Here is a 20,075-nt window from a genome sequence, read left to right as displayed (position 1 = left end):
GAGTGCATAGGGTAATGGTAAGCCATGTGGTAGAGGGCATGCGACCAAGGAGGAGCTTTGCGAGCATCTAAGCATATGCGACCAAGTTGCTTTGATGGGATGCATAAGGTAAGGATTGCGTTAATTGGAAATGGCACAACCGAGGTTAGTAGGTCGCATATGGGGAAAGGTGCTAGGCGGTAATGGCTTGAAGGGTGTTATGTTGAGATATAAAGACATCGCAAGGGCACAAGGTAAGGTTAGATGAACGCATATGAAGATGGATGGACATATATGAAGTGGGATGAACGCATATGAGAATTGGATGGATGCATTAAAGGGCGTCATCCGGACATGTGGCTTGTTGGGAAGAAATCTTAAGCCTTAAGCAAATGAGATGGATGCACAAGAAGACATGCAAAATTGAGGGCTATGTGTTGGTAAAAGGGGAAGAAGACACCTTGGATTGCGATGTGATAACTTGTAGGAATACAAGTTATTTATACTGTTTTATTTAGATATTGCGGCCAAAAGAGAGGAAAGTTGCGTCAATTGTATGGAAATTAGCTAAGAAATGCGAGAATTATAATTGTCGTCAATGCACCTACTGACACCATTGCGATGGTAGAAAAGAATATTTCAAGTCTGTTTAGCAGGAAAGCAAGTCACCGCATGCATTCATGGCTCAAAAGAAAAAGAACAACACATCTACGTCGTATTGCACCCATCATTCAGGAATGAATAGACGATCAATGCAATGACGACACATGCAACAATCGATCAAGAGCTAAGCAATTAACGCAATAACACCGCATACGGTAATACAAAATAACACCGCATGCAGGAAAACGATCGAAGATGTAAAGAGCAATGCAATTGGGGAGGATCCAGACACGTGTACAGCTGACCGTTGTGCATTTCTGAAGAGATTGATTGCATAACAGAAGGAATATTCACTCCACCATTTCTGGAGCTGCCATAACAATAAAGTGGGGTTCACAAGTCAGAGAGTCAAAGCTGAGCCTATAAATAGCTTCGGCCATTCCACTGAGAAGATATACTTGATACGGCCATATTTTGATATTTGTATATTGAGAGAGAGACTGGTCTGAAGAGCCTGATCGGAGAATATCTGGGAAGATTTAAGAGACAAGGCCGAGAGGTGAGTCTTAGGGCAAATCCTTTCAATCCCCGCCGTTGAAGCTCTGTACCAAGGTCACTTCTACCGAACGAGCAAGCCTGAGAGGGAAGCTCTTCTCTCCACCCCTTGCATACGCCGACAAACAAATCCACCATCCAGATCTGTGTCAAGACGTTGGCACTCTTCTGTATTTGTTTCTATCTATTTATCATCAATTGTATTCATCTTCTTAATCTCTATCATTCAGACCACCCATTTACTATTGTATGCATGTTGAATGATCGTAAAGCATGAGCGCATTCTCACCGAAACTTTTCTCAACCCGTTCATCGCATATTCATCTTATTTCCTGTTTACCAACTCTTTTCAATTTTCACCTACTGAGAATGCAAGACGAAGAAAGCTTATTACTAATTTTGAACAAGATATGGACGAATCGCTCAGTGATGCTTAGGCGAGGTTTAAAAGGTTGGTTCGAGATTGTCCTCATAATGGGCTACCAGACTGCCTTCAAATGGAAATTTTCTATCATGGTTTGAATCCTGCTTCGCAGATTGCTGCCAATGCGGCAGCCGTTGGTGGTCTGCTTGACAAAACTTACGAGGAGGCGAAGAATATTCTGAACCACATCTCCAAGAACCGTGAAGATTGAAGGGAGAGCGACCAGAGATTGAGACTCAAAGATTCCGACATAAATAACAGTGTCATTGTTTCATTACAAAACCAAATGACCGCAATGATGAATTTGATTCAAGGAATGACGATCAACAGCCCAACACCGCAAGGTGGGCAAATTAATGCAATAAGTCAAAACACCGCAAGGTGTGCAACTTGTGGTGATGGGCATGCGATGGAAGATTGCCCGCAAAATCCATAGTCTGTATATTTTGTAAAGAATAATCCCTTTTCAAACACTTACAACCCCAGGTGGAGAAACCACCCCAATTTTGCTTGGAAGAATCAATAACAAAATTTTCAGTCTGTGGCGCAAAAATAAAGGCCACCAGGATTCATTCAACGCAACAACAGTCTGCAGAGCAACCAAGCAAGTAGCTCACAACAACCAACGCAATCTTCTTCTCTAGAGAGCCTATTGAAGCAATATATAAAGAAAAATGAGATAGTGCTTCAAAGTCAGGCTACGTCCATTCGCAACCTCGAATTTAAATGGGCCAGATTGTGAATGAGCTGAAAAGTAGACCGCAGGGGGTGTTGCTACCGAGCTTCCACGCAACCCAGGGGGATCAGGTAAGAAGCAATGTCAGGTTGTGACATTGCATAGTGGAAAGACTATAGAGGGAGAAAAGAAGGATCAGAGTAGAAAAACTTCCATCGCAACTGAGCCCGAGATTGCGGTAACACAAGAAGAAGAAAGAAAAAAATGAAGAAGTGGAACCTGAGGTTGTGTCGACCTCAAAGTCAAATGAAATGGGAACCGTGAAAGTCCAGTTACCACCTTTCCCTCAGAGGCTAAGAGAGAAGAAAAATGAAGAGGTACAGTATCAATGCTTCTTATCCATGTTAAAGCAATTACTTGTTAACATTCTTTTCAGTGAAGCGATTGAGGAAATGTCTGCCTATGCCAAGTTTCTGAAGGACATGGTAACTAAAAAAAGAGGCACTGGAAAACTTGCCACGGTGGCATTAACACAAAGTTCCAAATCTATTATTCCACCGAAGATGAGCAATCCAGGGAGCTTCACTATTCCTTGCTTTATAGGAGGACTCTATATTGGGCAAGCCTTGTGTGACTTGGGGGCCAACATAAATTTGATGCCGTTGTCAATTTTTAGACAATTAAATGTGGGGCAACTCGTGCCCACATCATTGACTCTCCAATTGGCTGACAGATCTCTGGTTCATCCAGAAGGTAAGGTGAAGAATGTGCTGATCACGATTGATAAATTTATTTTTCCAGCTGACTTCATCATCTTAGACTATGAGGCCGACAAAGATGTGCCCATCATTTTGGGGCGACCTTTCCTATCAACAACTCGTGCTTAAATTGATGTGCACAAGGGAGAAATCACTTTGAGCATAAACGGACAAAAGTTCAAATTTAACATAATTCGTGCCATGAAATTCCTGGATGAGGATGACCTACAAGGTTCTGACGATGACCTAAATTTGATTGAAGAAGAAAAGTCTGATGATGAGTGTGAAGAAGAGGATGCCAATGCATTCGTAGCTGCCTGCAATGCGATCATAGCAAAAACAAACAAAGAAGAAGAAATGATCGCAACACAAGAAGAAGAGCCAAAAGAAGAAAGAAAAACAATGCAACCTTCCCTCGTGGAACCACCAACACTTGAACTGAAGACCCTACCAACACATTTGAAGTACGCATTTCTGGGGCAGAATGAGATGTTGCCAGTGATAATTTCCTCTGCCCTCAACGTAGATCAAGAGAATGCGTTAATGAGCATTTTCAAGAAACATGAGCGAGCAATTGGTTGGACGCTCGCTGACATCAGAGGAATTAGCCTCGCGTACTGCATGCACCACATTCGTCTTAAGGAAGACCACAAAGCAACTATTGAAAATCAACGTAGACTTAACCCTGCGATGAAGGAGGTCATCAAGAAGGAGATCATCAAATGGCTAGATGTAGGCATTATCTATCCAATAGCTGATAGCACGTGGGTCAGCCCTGTGCAATGTGTGCCGAAGAAGGGTGGAATGACGGTAGTCGCAAATGAGAACAATGAATTAATACCGCAAAGAACTATCACTAGATGGCGCATATGTATGGACTACCGCAAATTGAATGCGGCCACAAAGAAAGATCACTTCCCTCTGCCATACATCGATCAGATGCTAGACATATTAGCAGGGAATGATTTGTACTGCTTCTTGGATGGATATGCTGGGTAAAATCAAATCATGATAGCTTCGAAGACCAAGACAATACCACATTCACCTGCCCATATGGGACATTCACTTTTCGGCGCATGCCGTTTTGCCTCTGCAATACGTCGAGCACGTTCCAAACATGCATGATGGCGATCTTTTCAGATTTTCTCAAGGACTTAGTGGAAATATTTATGGATGACTTCTCCGTTTATGGGAACACTTATGAAGTCTACCTGGCCAATTTGAAGAAAATTCTGAAAAGATGTGAAGAGACGAACCTGGTGCTCAACTGGGAAAAATGTCACTTCATGGTGAAAGAGGGTATAGTGTTAGGACACAAGGTCTCCCGAGAAGGGTTGGAGGTGGACAAAGCAAGGATTGAGGCAATTGAAAAACTCTCACCTCCAATCAGCGTGAAGGTTGTGTGAAGCTTCTTGGGGCATGCTGGATTGTAAAGACGATTTGTTAAGAACTTTTCTAAAATAGCACGACCACTGAGTGCGTTGCTAGAGGCGGACAGAAAATTTGAGTTTGACAACAATTGCCTCAACACATTTAGAGTATTAAAAGATGCGCTGATTACCGTGCCTGTACTAATTGCGTCGGATTGGACAACGCCATTTGAAATCATGTGTGACACAAATGGGTATGTGATGGGGGCTGTATTAGCGCAAAAGAAGAAAACTATTTTGCAGCCCATCGCATATGCGAGTAAAACTCTAAACCCTGCTCAAATAAATTATACCACCACTGAAAAAGAGCTCATGGCTGTGATTTTTGCATTGGAGAAATTCAGGGCATATCTGTTGGGAAAAAAGGTACTCATTCACACGGATCACCCAACAATAAAATATTTAATGACAAGGACGCAAAGCCAAGATTGATCAGATGGGTTCTCCTTCTTCAAGAATTCGATATTGAAATAATTGATCGGAAGGGGACAGAGAATCGAGTTGTGGATCACTTGTCCAGATTGAAAAATCCTGAGGTTGACCGCAATGAATCTGAGATGAGTGCCGTGTTCTCGGATGATCTGGAAGTAGTTTTAGGTGCATGTCAACCATCATGCGTCCAACAATTGCCAGAAGCTCCAATGGTCAGAGCGAGCCTCTTGACCCAAGCAGTTGAGAGCCATCTCCTGCATGGGAGACTCCTTGCGGTGACAACACTCCAATTTCTCCAGGGACGTCTTCTACTCTATCTTTTACATTGCTTTCTTAGATTAGTTTATTATTTTTATTTATTGTTATTTTGGATATGCGGCTGCTTCCTTGGTTGTGGTGCGTTTTCTCCTTGTAGGTGCGATAATAACTCTCCTCGGTGCGTAGTTACAATGGAAGAATCCTCCACATCTTTCAACGCATGGCTTCAATTGCATGAATTTTAACGCATTGTCGCATGCATTATTCTGCTTAAGGTTCTGTTCTTGTTATCATTTATGCCTTATCCTTTTGAAATTCTCTTTGTCTAACTGCGGCTCTTTGCGATGCATCTATAATGGTACAAATAATTCACCGCATCCTCTAACTAGTATCGCAAGGGCCTCCATACTTTTAATAGCTTCTTCAAATTGTTAAAGTCTATGGTTTTATTGTGTGCAAACCCTTGCTCAAACATTTGTTATCACATTTCTATTGAGTTTGTTTTTAGTTTGCAGTGAGAACACTGCCACCCTCTAAGTTTAGGAGGGGAGGGGGTGGCAGCAGTCTTAGAGAATTGCATTCATCACATTGCGATCATTTCCTTAAAAAAAAAAAAAAGAAACTTTTGAAAATAACAACTCCACTATCAACGCAATGGGGAAACCCATATTGATAAGAGTTAAGTTGTGAAAGGTATTTACCCGTAGTTGGATGACCACATGACACTCGTGGGGGCAAGCCAAAACGAAGGTAAATCGCTAGGATCAACGCACAAATGCAACTCCTCTGTCGGACGCAAGCCAAATTAAGCAAGACATGAGTTGAGTTGAATATGGAATGCAACTGAAGTTGGATGCCCGCATGACACACGTGGGGGTAAGCCAAAACGAAGAGCGTAACCAGGTTCAATGCCACATTCGAATAAGTAATCGCATAATCTGGAATTGTTTTGAACGAACACATTCTCAAGAGCTTAACGCAAAGTTGCGTGGAATGAATAAAAAATTTTTGAGCAAAGGCTTGCCGAATTTAACTTAGAAAATATTTCTTTGGAGAAACAGCTGAAGTGGAGGAGAGCATTGCGTCCATAGTTAGAGGCACGAGTAAATTATATTCTGAGAAGATGGTCATCGCAAAGAGACACCGGAAGGTAAGTTAAGAATTTCTTAAGTATAACGCATGCTTGAGGACAAGCATGATTCTAAGTTTGGGGGTGTGATAACTGGCAGAAATGCCAGTTATTATAAGCCTTTTATTTAGAATCATGAGGGCTAATAAGTAGAAAATGCGGTGATAACACTTAGCATTTGCGAAAAATTGAGTTTTGCATCGATTAACACCTAAATCCTCACTGACCCCAATATTATGCATTACTCCATGCCGAAGTATCTATTTTTGTATCTATCACAGGAATCAAATGCATGCATTTGAAATAAGCAATCGCAGACAAACGCATACGCTGAAGCTAGACGATCGCAAAGACAAACGCATGCGTTGAAAATTGGATTGCATGCGTCCATCGCATGGAAGTTGCAGTGATCAAATGCGTCCATTGCACAAAAGTTGCGGTGATCAAGCGGATTCAGTGATCAATTGGAAATTGCGGTGACCGAATGCGCCCATCACATGAAAGTTGCAGTGATCAAGCGAATGCGGTGATCAATTAGGAATTACAGCCATGGAGTGACAACCATAATAGAAGGACGATCGCAAGATGGGTAGAACGTGTTGATGCTTCAGCTAAATCAAGCTCGGACGCATACCTTGGGAGTATCAACAAGATAAGACGATGTGACATTGCCCATACCGCGACAAAAGCAGCAGTGAGCCATAATGCAATCATGATAGCTGTCGGCGTTTAAACTCTATAAATAGCCTTTTGGATCTTCATTTCAAGACATCCAAATTTTTGCCTCAAGGCAGAGGTTTGTGTCACAGATTAGAGCTTGAACGAGATTTTCAGTGAGAATTCTTCATCTCCATAAGCTAGACTAAGTGACGACCAGAGCTTTCACCGGATATAGAGCTCGAGAGACATCTCCACCATTCATCCATGGATCCACTAGCAACCTTGACGCAGAGTCCTTCATTTCTCTTCTAATCTCTGTATTGTATTACATTTTAGCTTAAGATATTAAGACATTTTGTGATCAATGCAATTCTTGATTCCTTCATTGTCATCTTCTTCATCATCTTTATCTCTATCATTGTTTATCTTCAGCGTTTATTTATTGAAGGCGATCACATGCTTAATCGTGTAGCCTAGAGATAGGACGTATGTAACAACCCACCAAGAGGTGTGCGTTGTGCGAGTATAGTGAGTTAATCCTCTTTGCTTGGTGAAAGGCTGTAGCAACGGTTGTCTATGGGATGTTGCATTGCTTGTCTATAAGTTAAATAGTCGTGTCTAACTACCTGAGAAGGTAAGAAATGGAACGCACTAAAGCAAAGTTCGCATTGTTCCTAGAGATAGGCACAATCTTATGCTCGATGTAAACATGCAGTATAGAGATATAGTCATGCGGCTGACCACCGAGAGGTGTACGACGCGTTAGTGTAATGAGTTGGGATTACTCGGGCGATTTAAGATAATAAACATTACTATGCGTTAATGGTTGTTGTGTATCTACCTATTCTCATCGTAAGTCGTCTATTGCTCAATCAGTATAGTTAGGAGTAGGAGTAGTGTGTAAATCCATTAAACTTTCTTCATTTTATTTTATTCCTCGCCTCAAACGCATTGCTTCACAAGAATTATTGAGTAACAAGTCCCTGTGTTCGACCTCGGATTACCCGAGAAACTTGCGTTTGCCTTATACTTGGTGCAAGCGTAAGAAAACTTGTGATAGAAAAGCGTGGTCATTGCATATTAGATTAACACATATTCATTCCGACGCATGACCTCAGACGCATGGGCGTAAACGCATAACTTAAGTCATGTCTAACGCATGATTGCATGTACAACCCCATCCGTCCCTAATAATAATCTTTCCAACCAACAGTATTGCATACTTAGTCATGTGGATTAGGGATATGAAGCATGTAGCAAACTACCGAGAGGTATGCGTTGTGCGAGTATGTGAGTAATCTTATTTGCTTCGTGTGAAGCTGCTGCAATGTTTGTTTATAGGCTAACACATTACTTGTCTATGAGTGAAGTTAGCAACAATCAACTACCCGAGAGGGTAAGTGGTTGGACGCATTAAGCAAGGTATGCGTTGTTCACTAGGGGTAGTAACAACCATAGGTCAGCGAAGTTTATGCGATTGTCTTGTATTATTTATGCTTCATTCATCCATTAGGGATACTCGAGAGGGTAGTCTAAGGACAGGATCTAGGCTTGGGAAAGTCAGGTCAAAATCTAGGCTTGGGAGTGCCAGATTATAACACATAATACAAGAGATAGGCGCTTAGGAATGAGCACTATTTGTTATTAACGCATCGCATGCATCCTAGAGATAGGATACGATTGAATGCGGTCACCTTGCTTTCGTGCATTTTGCATTATCGCATAGGACAAGAGTAGAGACTTAGGAATAAGCTCTACACATGCGTCCTAGAATTAGGAGCACCGTATTTCCATTGAAAAATGACTTGCCATGTATGGTTGTAACATGATCGCATAGTCTGACGCTGACTAAGGTTCCCTTGCGATCACTTTTAAGGGTTGCAATGAAAACATCTCCTCATTTTATCCATTTTTCCATTCATTTATTTCATGTCAAGGTTTGTCGCATCTCTAGCTTTCAAGCATGTTCTCATTGCATTGTCTGTTAGATAGGAGTGAGAGCAGGATTAATTTAACAACCCCTTTATTCTTTTATTTATACTGCCATATGCACAATCACCGCAAACATATAGTTACAAGTCCCTGTGTTCGACCTCGGATTACCCAAGAAACTTGCGTTCATCTTATACTTGGCATGAATGCAAGAAAACTTGTGGCAGGACGTATGGTCATCGCATACAATCGTTAACACAATTTTCATTCCAACGCATGACTATCAACACATATCTTAGGAACATGCATCGCATACCGCGTCCGAGGGAAGTTAGTTGTCGAGTAAAATTGACTTCCAATTTCACGTCATCAAGTTTTTGGCGTCGTTGCCGGGGACATGGCAACTAAATGTTTGTTAAGTTTTGTGTCTCTGCGAGCAAACTTTTTATATTGGGAGTATTGCAGGTTATGCGACCAGGTTGCAAACAATATTGAAGTATAGGCGATGCGCTGAAAACCAGTGTTGACCCCAAGGTAGAAGGGCAATCAGTTGCAAAGGAGCTGAAGGTAATTCTAAGCACATGACGGCCGCATGCGCCCAACAATTTCCGGAAGTTCCAATGGTCAGGGCAACTTGACTCGAGCAGTTGAGAGCCATCTCCTGCATGGAAGACTCCTTGCGGTGACAACACTCCTACTTTTCCAGGGACGTCTTCTACTCTATCTTTACTTTGCTTTCTTTGTATAGGTTATTTCTATTTTATTTTTCACTATTATTTTGGATATATGGCTGCTTCCTTGGTTGTGGTACGTTTGCTCTTGTAGGTGCAACAATAAGTCTCCTCGGTTCATAGTTCAACGGAAGAAGTCCTTTCACCCTTCAACACATGGCTTCAATCGTGTGGATTCCAACGCATGAGCCATGGATTGTTCTACCTAAAGTCTTTTCTTGTTATCTTGTATGCCTTATCCTTTTGAAATTTTCTTTTTCCCGATTGCGTTGTTTTACGATGTTTCTATGATGGTACGTATAGTTCATCGCATTTTCTAACTAATCAACGCAAGAAATTCTTCACTTTTATTAGCTTCTTCAAATTTTGGAAGTCTTGAGTTTTATCTTGTGCAAACCTTTGTTCAAACATTTATTAACTCATTATTGTAATTTTGTTTTTAGCTTTGCGGTGAGAATGCTGCCATCCTCTAAGTTTGGGGGTGGCAGCGGTCTCAGGGAATTGCATTCATTATATTATGATTATATATATATATGTATATATATATATATATATATATAAGTTGAAGTGAGCTTTTGGGAATAATAACTCCACTATCAATGCAATGAGGAAACCCATGTTGATAAGAGTTAAGTTATGAAATGCACTTGCTCGTAGTTGGATGTCCGCATGACACACGTGGGGGCAAGCCAAAACGAAGGCAAGTTGCCAGGATCAACGCATTAGCGCAACTTCTCTGTCTGGCACAAGCCAAATCAAAAGAGACAAGAGTTGAAGTTGAATATGGAATGCAACCGAAGTTGGATGCTTGCATGACACACGTGGGGGTAAGCCAAAACGAAGGGCATAACTAGGTTCAACACCGCATTTGAATAAACCATCACAAAGTTTTGAAGTATTTTGAATGAACGCATTCTCAAAAGCTAAACACAAAGTTGCGGTGAATGAATAAAATTTTTTTAAGCAAAGGCTTGCCAGATTTAACTTAGACAAGATCTTTTTGAAGAAGCAGCCTAAGTGGAGGAGTGCATTGCAGTGATGGTAAAAGGTGCTTGTAAATTATATTCTGAGAAGCCGGTCATCGCAAAAGAAAGCATGAAGGTGAGCTAGAATTTCTTGAGTATGACGCATGCTTGAGGACAAGCATGATTTTAATCTTATTTAGTCAAGATCTTTTTGAGCTAGAATTTCTTAGTAGGACTGCGTGGGTATTGCATACTTAGTCATGTGTATTAGGGATATGAAGCATGTAGCAAACTACCGAGAGGTATGCATTGTGCGAGTATGTGAGTAATCTTATTTGCTTAGTGTGGAGCTGCTGCAATGCCTGTCTATAGGCTAACACATTGCTTGTCTATGAGTGAAGTCAACAACAATCAACTGCCCGAGAGGGTAAATGGTTGGACATTAAGCAAGGTATGCGTTGTTCACTAGGGGTAGTAACAACTGTAGGTCAGGGAAGTTTATGCGATTGTCTTGTATTATTTATGCTTCATTCATCCATTAGGGATACTCGAGAGGGTAGTCTAAGGACAGGATCTAGGCTTGGGAAGGTCAGGTCAAAATCTAGGCTTGGGAGTGCCAGATTAGAACACATAATACAAGAGATAGGCGCTTAGGAATGAGCACTATTTGTTATTAACGCATCGCATGCATCCTAGAGATAGGATACGATTGAATGCGGTCATCTTGCTTTCATGCATTTTGCATCATCACATAGGACAAGAGTAGAGACTTAGGAATAAGCTCTATGGACACTTTACATTCAACACATGCGTCCTAGAATTAGGAGCATTGCATTTCTATTGGAAAATGACTTGCCGCGTATGGTTGTAACATGATCGCATAGTTTGACGCTGACTAAGGTTCCCTTGCGATCACTCTTAAGGGTTGCAATGAAAACATCTCCTCATTTTATCCATTTTGCCATTCATTTATTTCATGTCAAGATTTGTCGCATCTGTACCTTTCATGCATATTCTCATTGTGTTATCTGTTAGATAGGAGTAGGAGTAGGATTAATTTAACAACAACCTCTTTATTCTTTTATTCATACCGCCACATGTACAATCACCGCAAACATATAGTTACAAGTCCCTGTGTTCGATCTTGGATTACTCAAGAAACTTGTGTTCATGTTATACTTGGCGTGAACGCAAGAAAACTTGTGGTAGGACGCATGGTCATCGCATACATTCGTCATTCCAGCGCATGACCATCGATGCATGACTATCTTAAGAACATGCATCACATACCGTATCCAAGGGAAGTTGGTTGTTGAGTAAAATTGACTTCCAATTTCTTGTCATCAGTACAGCAGCCAAATTTTTGCAAAGTAGATTCTTTTGGCCTTCATTGTTTAAGGATGTTGTTGACTACATAATGAAATGTGATCGGTGTCAACGCACAGGTAACATTTCATGGAAAATGCAATGCCAATGAACACTATTGTGGAGCTGGAACTATTTGACGTATAAGGGATTGATTTCATGGGACCATTCCCTCCTTCGAATGGTAAGCACTATATTTTATTAGCCGTCGACTATGTCTCCAAGTGGGTAGAGTCAACAGGATGCGCTGTAAGTGATGCGGCGGAAGTCTCCCAGTTCCTGAAGAAAAATATTTTCGCTCATTTTGGCACTCCTCATGCAATCATAAGTGATGAAGGATCACACTTTGTTAATCACAATATCAAGGAGCTGCTGTGCAAGTACAATATCCTCCACAAAGTGGCCACCGCATACCACCCGCAAATGAATGGCCAAGCTGAAGTGACCAATCGAGAAATTAAATTGATACTTGAGAAGGTAGTAAAGCCTTCACGAAAAGACTGGGCAACAAAGCTTGACGAGGCTTTGTGGGCATACCAGACCGCATTTAAAACACCTATAGGTATGTCCCCCTATGCGCTAGTATTTGGTAAGGCGTGTCACTTGCCTTTGAAGCTGGAATATAAGGCGGTAAAGAAGCTGAATTTTGATTTGAAGAAGGCAGGGGAAGCGTAGAAAATGCAACTGGTTGAGCTAGAAGAATGGAGGAACACCAAGCTCTGGCATGATCAACGCATATGTGGTAAGAACCTCTAAGTCGGGCAAAAAGTCTTTCTTTTTAATTCATGTCTATGACTCTTCCCTGGAAAGCTAAAGTCAAGATGGTCTAGATCATTCACAATTCGACAAGTACTTCTGCATGGCACGATGGAATTATCAAATGACAACAGAACCAACATATTCAAAGTCAATGGGCAGCAAGTAAAGGCATATGATGGAGAAGACTGACATCGCCAAGTCCACTCCATCGAACTAAAAGACTTTGAATGAGGAAGGAACTAGGTGGTCTCTGCGTTATCAAATGATCGCAACTTATCAGGGATGCAAGTTTTGGGAAACCTCAAGTCTTCAACTCTTTTCTCCACTACTCGGAATTTTCACTATCTTTGCAATTCTGATTTATCCTTACTTTACTATCACTATCGTTTCTATAAAAAAAAATTGCGATAACGATTTTTATTTTGTTTAAAATAATTTGACCCTCTTTTTGTTTTTCTTGCAACGATTGAGGTGCTGGATTGCGGAAATGTTATGCGAAGTAGCACTTATCTTATTCCATCACCGAAACCCAACGAAGAGTGATCGTCGCAAAGATGGATGCGTCAATACAATTTGGGGGACAACGCAAAATTTGGGGGTGTACTCTTCCTTATCTTTATTTCCAATTTTGCGCTATCACATTGCATTTTAGTTTTCAAAGTTTTATCACTGCATCCTCTTTAATCACCGCAATCATTTGACATAGATAAATTTACTGAGTCACTGCATTCTGTTTCTTATCCAAGTATGATTTCAATGATGATAAATATGCTTCTATTTCTTTCGTATACACTAGAGTCAACTTAGTCTTAAAATAGTCACCTCATGAAATATTTCTCGAAGTTAGGGGTTTACTAGCTTTCTTTCAAACTTTCTTTACAATGCATTCTATGACCATTGCATGATTATTTTAATCTTGTGGCAATGAGGACATTGCCACATTTTAAATTTGGGGGTGAGGTATTTATTTTAGACCTTACTATCTTCTACAAAAAAAAAAAAAAAAAAATTTTTAAGAATAACAACTTCACTGTCAATGCAATGGAAAACCCATGTTGATAAGAGTTAAGTTGTGAAAGGCACTTACCCATAGTTGGATGTTCACATGACACACGTGGGGGCAAACCAAAACGAAAGTAAGTCACCAGGATCAACGCATAAATCAATGACCGCAACTCCACTGCCAAATCGGTATGAGTTTAGTCTGAGAAAGAGTGCATTACTCGTAGTTGGATGTCCACATGACACACGTGGGGGCAAGCCAAAACGAAGGCAAGACACTCGGATCAGTGCAAGGTCAGAAAAAAATAGCAATGAAGAAAATTTTTGTGCAAGAATAAAATCATTTGACACCCCGGAAGAAAATTTTCTTTTAAAATAATTCATGCGATGTTCTGGAATTTAGTAAAGCCCTTTTGGAAGTTAAGCTTGCAATCCCTAAGTCTTAGAAATATTTTAAGAAGAGACTTGAATAAGACTTAAGGAAATTCTGGCATATAGGATTTGAACAAAGTATCCTTGAGAAATCTAGGGAAAGAAAACTTTGCGGGTAACTTGCTAAAGGAATTTGTAGCTTATGCTTGAGGACAAACATTGTTTAAATTTGGGGGTGTGATAACGGGCAGAAATGCATGTTATCATAGTACAAAGTTCTTAAACAATGTTGGATTGCGTTGATGAAATATGTTAAATTGCGTCAATTAAGCATAAATTCTATAATATTGCGGTCGCATGCGTCCAACACATTAGAGCAGTTGATCTTTACATTTTTGTGCAGAATATGCTTAATGCAATGCAGAGATTGTGATCATAGGAATACATTGGTCGAGCACAACTTCACCGCAAGACTTTGCGTTGATCGTGCTCGCAAACATTCGCCCAAGAAGAATCACCACAACTTGGTCAGCGCAACATGGTAGGAGCATCTGGGTGAAAGGATAATTAAGAGCGATGGGATAGAAAGCTAATGATAGTCGGATCCAAATTAAGTTGACAGCCGATAACGGTCACAAAGTACATTAAGCTTTATCGGTAACAATCATCCAACGCGTCAATCAGGAATTAAAGCTGTCCCATTTGTACAACCGGGAGAGAGAAGTCACCTTTCACCATTGATGCCCTATAAATACCAAGTGCATTCTTCAAAAAAGGGGTTGATCAGTTAACAAGCTCACCAGTTGCTTCTGTTTATAGTTCTCTTTTCCATTTTTACGGCAGAGCAAGAGAAGAGTGGTGGCACCAGAGATTGCTCAGGGTAGCTCGAGAGAGAACCTTGGGGCGTAAGAGCAGAGAGCGGGCCGACTCTCACGAGAGCGAGAATATCTTTAGAGCACGAGTAGAAACAGTGTAAACGCCTGGCAGCAAGAAATTGCTACCAGGCTCTTTACTATACTCGCATTGTTATTTTGTACTTCATCTCATATCTATTCAATGGAAGTTCTATTTCTACATTTGCTCACTCTCTTAATATGCATGAGTAGCTAACTAGTTGAATGCGTTAAGAAGAACTGAACTAATATGACCTAGGAAGTTCATTGTTTACAATTGTCTATGCGGTGCAAAATACCCTTTAGAGTTACTCGAAAGAGAAGCTAAAGAAAGAACCTAATGTCTCGAGAGAGGTAGGCTAGAATCTGGATTCGAAAGAGCAAGATTAGGCTTGCATAAATAAGAGATAGGGACTTAGAGATAAGCTCTGTTTATCAACTTGCATCGCATGCATCCTAGGAATGGGAATGATATTATGTGGTCGCATATTTGTGTGAATGTCATGTTGTCATCGCATAAATAGAGATAGAGGTTTATGTGTAAACCCTGTAGACTTATCGCTATTTATCGCATGCATTCTAGCCTTAGTAGCCGTAGCATTCACATCGAGAGGTGGTTTACTATTGTATGCATATTGTATGATCGCAAAGCATGAACGCATTCTAGGGTGTGTTTGCCGAAACTTTTCTCAACCCGTTCACCGCATATTCATCGTATTTACCGTTTACCAACTCTTTTCAAACTTTGCCGTATTCGTTATTTATTTTCATCAACGCAAACAACAAACCCAAAGATTTATTTATTTAACTTGTTACCGCAAGTTTTCATAAAAATCACCAACGCAACTATTTTCACAAGTCCCTGTGTTCGACCCTGGACTTACTAGGAAACTCAGAGGAATTTACACTTGAATTCCACTGGGGAAACTTGAGTGCACAATGTAATCCATCAATGCATATCATCCATATTTCCACTTAATAAAATAACACATCACCTTGCGGTAACGCGATCTTTTGATGTGCTCGACCATCGATTTCTTTGGATCGCATTTTTCACCTTGCGTCAATGCATATTCTACAAAAATATATAAGTTAGCTGTTTTCATGCGATGAACGCATGCGACCGCAATATTGTGAACTTAATGCTTTTTGGACGCAATCTTATATATTTTATCAACGCAAACCTACATTGTTTAATAACTTAGCACTGCAATAGTGTGCATTTCTGCCCGTTATCAGCTATCTTCTTGGAAGAAGACCACATGAAGGATCATAAGCCACGAAGTAAGCTCATTTTACATGTGATCTCTAGTGAGACTGAGACTGTTGAGGGTTTAACAGAGTTGTTGAACAGGTCGACAAATGAACAAGAGTTTTTGAGGTCGGAATGTCTAGTCAACCAGCTCAAGAGTTGAGACTGCCTCGACATAGTGGGAGGGTTATGAACCCACCGGATCGTTACATGGGTTTGACTGAAGCCTAAAACTTTATTATGAATGATGGGGTCGAGGATCGTTGTCTTTTAAGAAAGCAATGAAGGATGTTGACAAAGATGAATGGGTTAAGGTCATGAACTAGGAAATGGAGTCTATGTACTTCAATAACGTCTGGGAGCTTGTTGATCCACTTGATGGGGTAAGAACTATTGGGTGTAAGTGGATCTATAAGTGAAAGAGAGGTGTAGATGGAAAGGTGCAAACATTTAAGGCTAGACTCGTGGCAAAGGGTTATACCCAGGTTGAGGGAGTTGACTATAAGGAAACTTTCTCACCTGTTGTCATGTTGAAGTCTATCCAGATTCTCCTGTCCATAGCCACATTTTATGATTATGAAATATGACAAATGGACGTCAAGACTGCCTTTCTTAATGATAATCTTGAGGAAACCATCTATATGACTCAACCAGAGGGGTTCGTAGTTCCAGATCAAGAGCAAAGAGTTTGCAAGCTTAATAGGTCAATTTATGGGCTGAAACAAGCATCTAGATCTTGGAACATCAAATTTGACACTGCTGTCAAATCGTTTGGCTTTGACCAGAACGTTGATGAGCCTTGTGTTTACAAGAAGATCATCAATAGCTCAGGAGCTTTCCTGGTACTGCATGTGGATGATATCCTGCTCATTGAGAATGATGTAGGGTATCTGACTGACATTAAGAGTTGGCTAGCTACCCAGTTCCAAATGAAAGATTTGGGTGACACACAGTATGTTCTCAGGATTCAGATCATTCGGGATCGCAAGAAAAAAACGGTTAGCCCTGTCTCAGGCATCGTACATTGATTAAATGTTGATCAGGTATAGGATGCTGATAACGTGTAGAAATGCACGTTATCATAGTGCTAAGTTATTAAACAATGTTGACTTGCATTGATAAAACATGTTAAATTGCGTCCATTAAGCATCAATTTCATAATATTGTGATTGCATGCATTCACGCATAGGAACAGTTAATTTTTGTATTTTTATGCACAATATGCGTTGACGCAAGGCAAGAATTGCGATCATAGGAAATTAGTAGTCGAGCGCAACTTCGCCGCAAGGCTTTGCTGTGATCGTGTTCACAAATATTCGCCCGAGAAGGATTACCGCAACTTGGTCAGCGTAACATGGTGGGCGCATCTGGGTGAAAGGCTAATTAATTGCGATGGGACAAAAAGTTGATGACAGTCGAATCCGAATTAAGTTGATAGCCGATAACGATATAAGTACATTCAGCTTTTTGGTGACAAATATTCGATGCATCAGTCAGGAGAATTAAAGCTGTCCCATCTGCGCAATCATGAGAGAGAAGCTGCCATTCACCTTCGATGTTTTATAAATACCAAAGGCAACCTTCAGAAAAGGGGTTCAGCAGTTCGAAATTCCATACTTCAGTTCGCACGTCTTTGTTCATAGTTTTCTTTTCGTTTTAAGGCGGACGTGAGAGAGGAAGGTGGTGCTGATAAATAATTCCGGTACGTTTGGGAGAGTGCCGAAAGCTTTAAGAACAGAGAGAGGGCCGACGCCTGCAGAAGCAGGAACATCTTTGGAACCGAATAGAGATTTACAGTGTAAAAGCCTATGTCAACAAGGAATTGCTACCAGGCTCTCTAGCTTTGACTTCCATTGTTATTTTATACTCCACTCATTTATCGAAATGGAATCTACTTCTTTATATCTGTTCACTCTCTGTTATTTACGCATGAGTAGCTAAATCAGTTGAATGGGTTGAGAAGCATTTAGCTAGCACAACTAGGGAATCTTCATTCTATGCGATCATCTTGTATTATGTATGCTTCATTCGTTCATTAGAGATACTCAGGAGGATAGTCTAAGGATAGGATCTAGGCTTGGGAAGGTCAGGTTAGAATCTAGGCTGGGGAGAGTCAGATTAAAACACATAATCAAGAGATAGGAGCTTAGGAATAAGCACTATTTGTTATCAATGCATCGCATGCATCTTTGCCTTTATGCATTATGCATCATCGCATAGGAAAAGGGTAGATACTTAAGGATAAGCACTATGGATACTTTTGCATTCAACACATGCATCCTAGACTTAAGAGCATCACATTTGCATTGGAAAATGACTTGCTGTGCATAGTTGTAGCATGATCGCATAGTCTGATGCATTCCTAAGTAACGTTAGCTAAAGATTTTCTCAACCCATTCATCCGTTACTCAGTGTATCTATCACACAACTGAATTTTCTCAAAGCCGCCGCATTTATTTTTCATTAACGCAATCAACAACAAACCAACGATTTATTTATTTATCTGGTTACCGCAAGGTTTTCATAAAAATTACCAACGTAACCTATTTTCACAAGTTCTTGAGTTCAACCCTGGTCTTACCAGGAAACTCAGTGGAATTTACACTTGGATTCTGCTGAGGAAACTTGAGTGCACAACGCAATTTCACCATTGCATATCATCCATAATTCACTCCACAAAAATAAGCATCAGATGCAGGATTCCAAGAGGGGTTTGTTACCCTTCAGGCATGAAATCGTTCTGTCTAAGGATCAATGTCCTAAGACACCTCAAGAAATTGAGGAGATGAGATGGATTCCCTATGCTTGTGCTATAGGAAGCTTGATGTAAGCAATATTGTGTACCAAACTCGACATTTGCTATTCAGTAGGGATTATCATTCAGTTTCAGTCCAATCCAGGATTTGATCACTGGAGGGCGGTCAAGACGATCCTCAAGTATCTTCGGAACGAGGGACTACATGCTTGTATATGAAGATAAGAATGTGATCCTTTCAGGATACAACGTTGCTGATCCCTTTACAAAGGCCCTCATGACTAAAGTGTTTGAGGGTCACTTGGAGAGTCTGAGTCTGCGGGACATGTGGCATCTTGTCTAGGACAAGTGGAAGATGATACTGAGGTATGCCCTAGTTTATTGTATATTGTACATTTTTATATTGTATTGTACATTAGTCTCCCGAGTCATTCGAAAAAGTGGGAGATTGTTGAGATTGGTGTCCTAATTCTCCCAGAGTCTCGTTGTTTTGTAAAGATACACATTGTTCAATGAATAAAATAAGTGTTATTTAATTCTGACATTTACTCATATCCAATAAACAAAGCTCCTTGGTTATCTTATGTTAACTTAAGTATGTATATGTGATATACAAGTGGATCATGCCTTAAGTGATAACCTAAATAGGTCTGTAGTATAAGGATTAAGGTGGGATACCTTATCCTCGTGACACTACGGATATGACCCGCTTTGTAGAGGTTTGCAAGTGTTGTAAACTATTACAGATGGTAGATCCTGACCATTCATGTGGAGACATGGAGCGGGGGTGTCCTATACAAAGAGTTTGTATAAGACCTGGACCACGAGATGACTAGACTTTGTATATAACGCCGTTGATACTAGAGACTTACATCTCACCTAAACGACATCAATCCTGAGTGTTTTGGGAACTTCTGCCTTTGAGGGCGGTCCTTTGATTAGTATGGGTGAGAGTGGCCAGATTGCGAATTCAACATGCCTACCTTTTTGGGGACTTGTTTGATCTGGGAGCTGGGAACTCAATCCACAAGATGGAATTCACTTCTTTCTGGAAGTAGGGATAAATAGAGAGATTGCTCCCTTAAGGGCTGTTTCTGGGGTTTGAACATAGTGGCCACAACTTCTCTTTGGAAGAGAAGACTCGG

General features: G+C 40.6%; 1 non-coding gene across 1 annotated transcript; it reads right to left on the bottom strand.

The window, feature by feature from the left end:
- Window positions 1–1,511: 1,511 nt before the first annotated feature.
- On the bottom strand, window positions 1,512–1,618 carry LOC150037542 (small nucleolar RNA R71). The gene has a single exon (XR_016528852.1). It is a non-coding gene; the product is annotated as a small nucleolar RNA R71 (small nucleolar RNA).
- Window positions 1,619–20,075: the final 18,457 nt, after the last annotated feature.

Source organism: Benincasa hispida, chromosome 3 (genome assembly GCF_027475165.1).
Source record: "Benincasa hispida cultivar pf3 chromosome 3, pf3_genome.v1.1, whole genome shotgun sequence".
NCBI classification, from domain to species: domain Eukaryota; kingdom Viridiplantae; phylum Streptophyta; class Magnoliopsida; order Cucurbitales; family Cucurbitaceae; genus Benincasa; species Benincasa hispida.
Note: the sequence above shows the minus strand (reverse complement) of the source record. Positions and strands in the feature narration are given on the sequence as shown.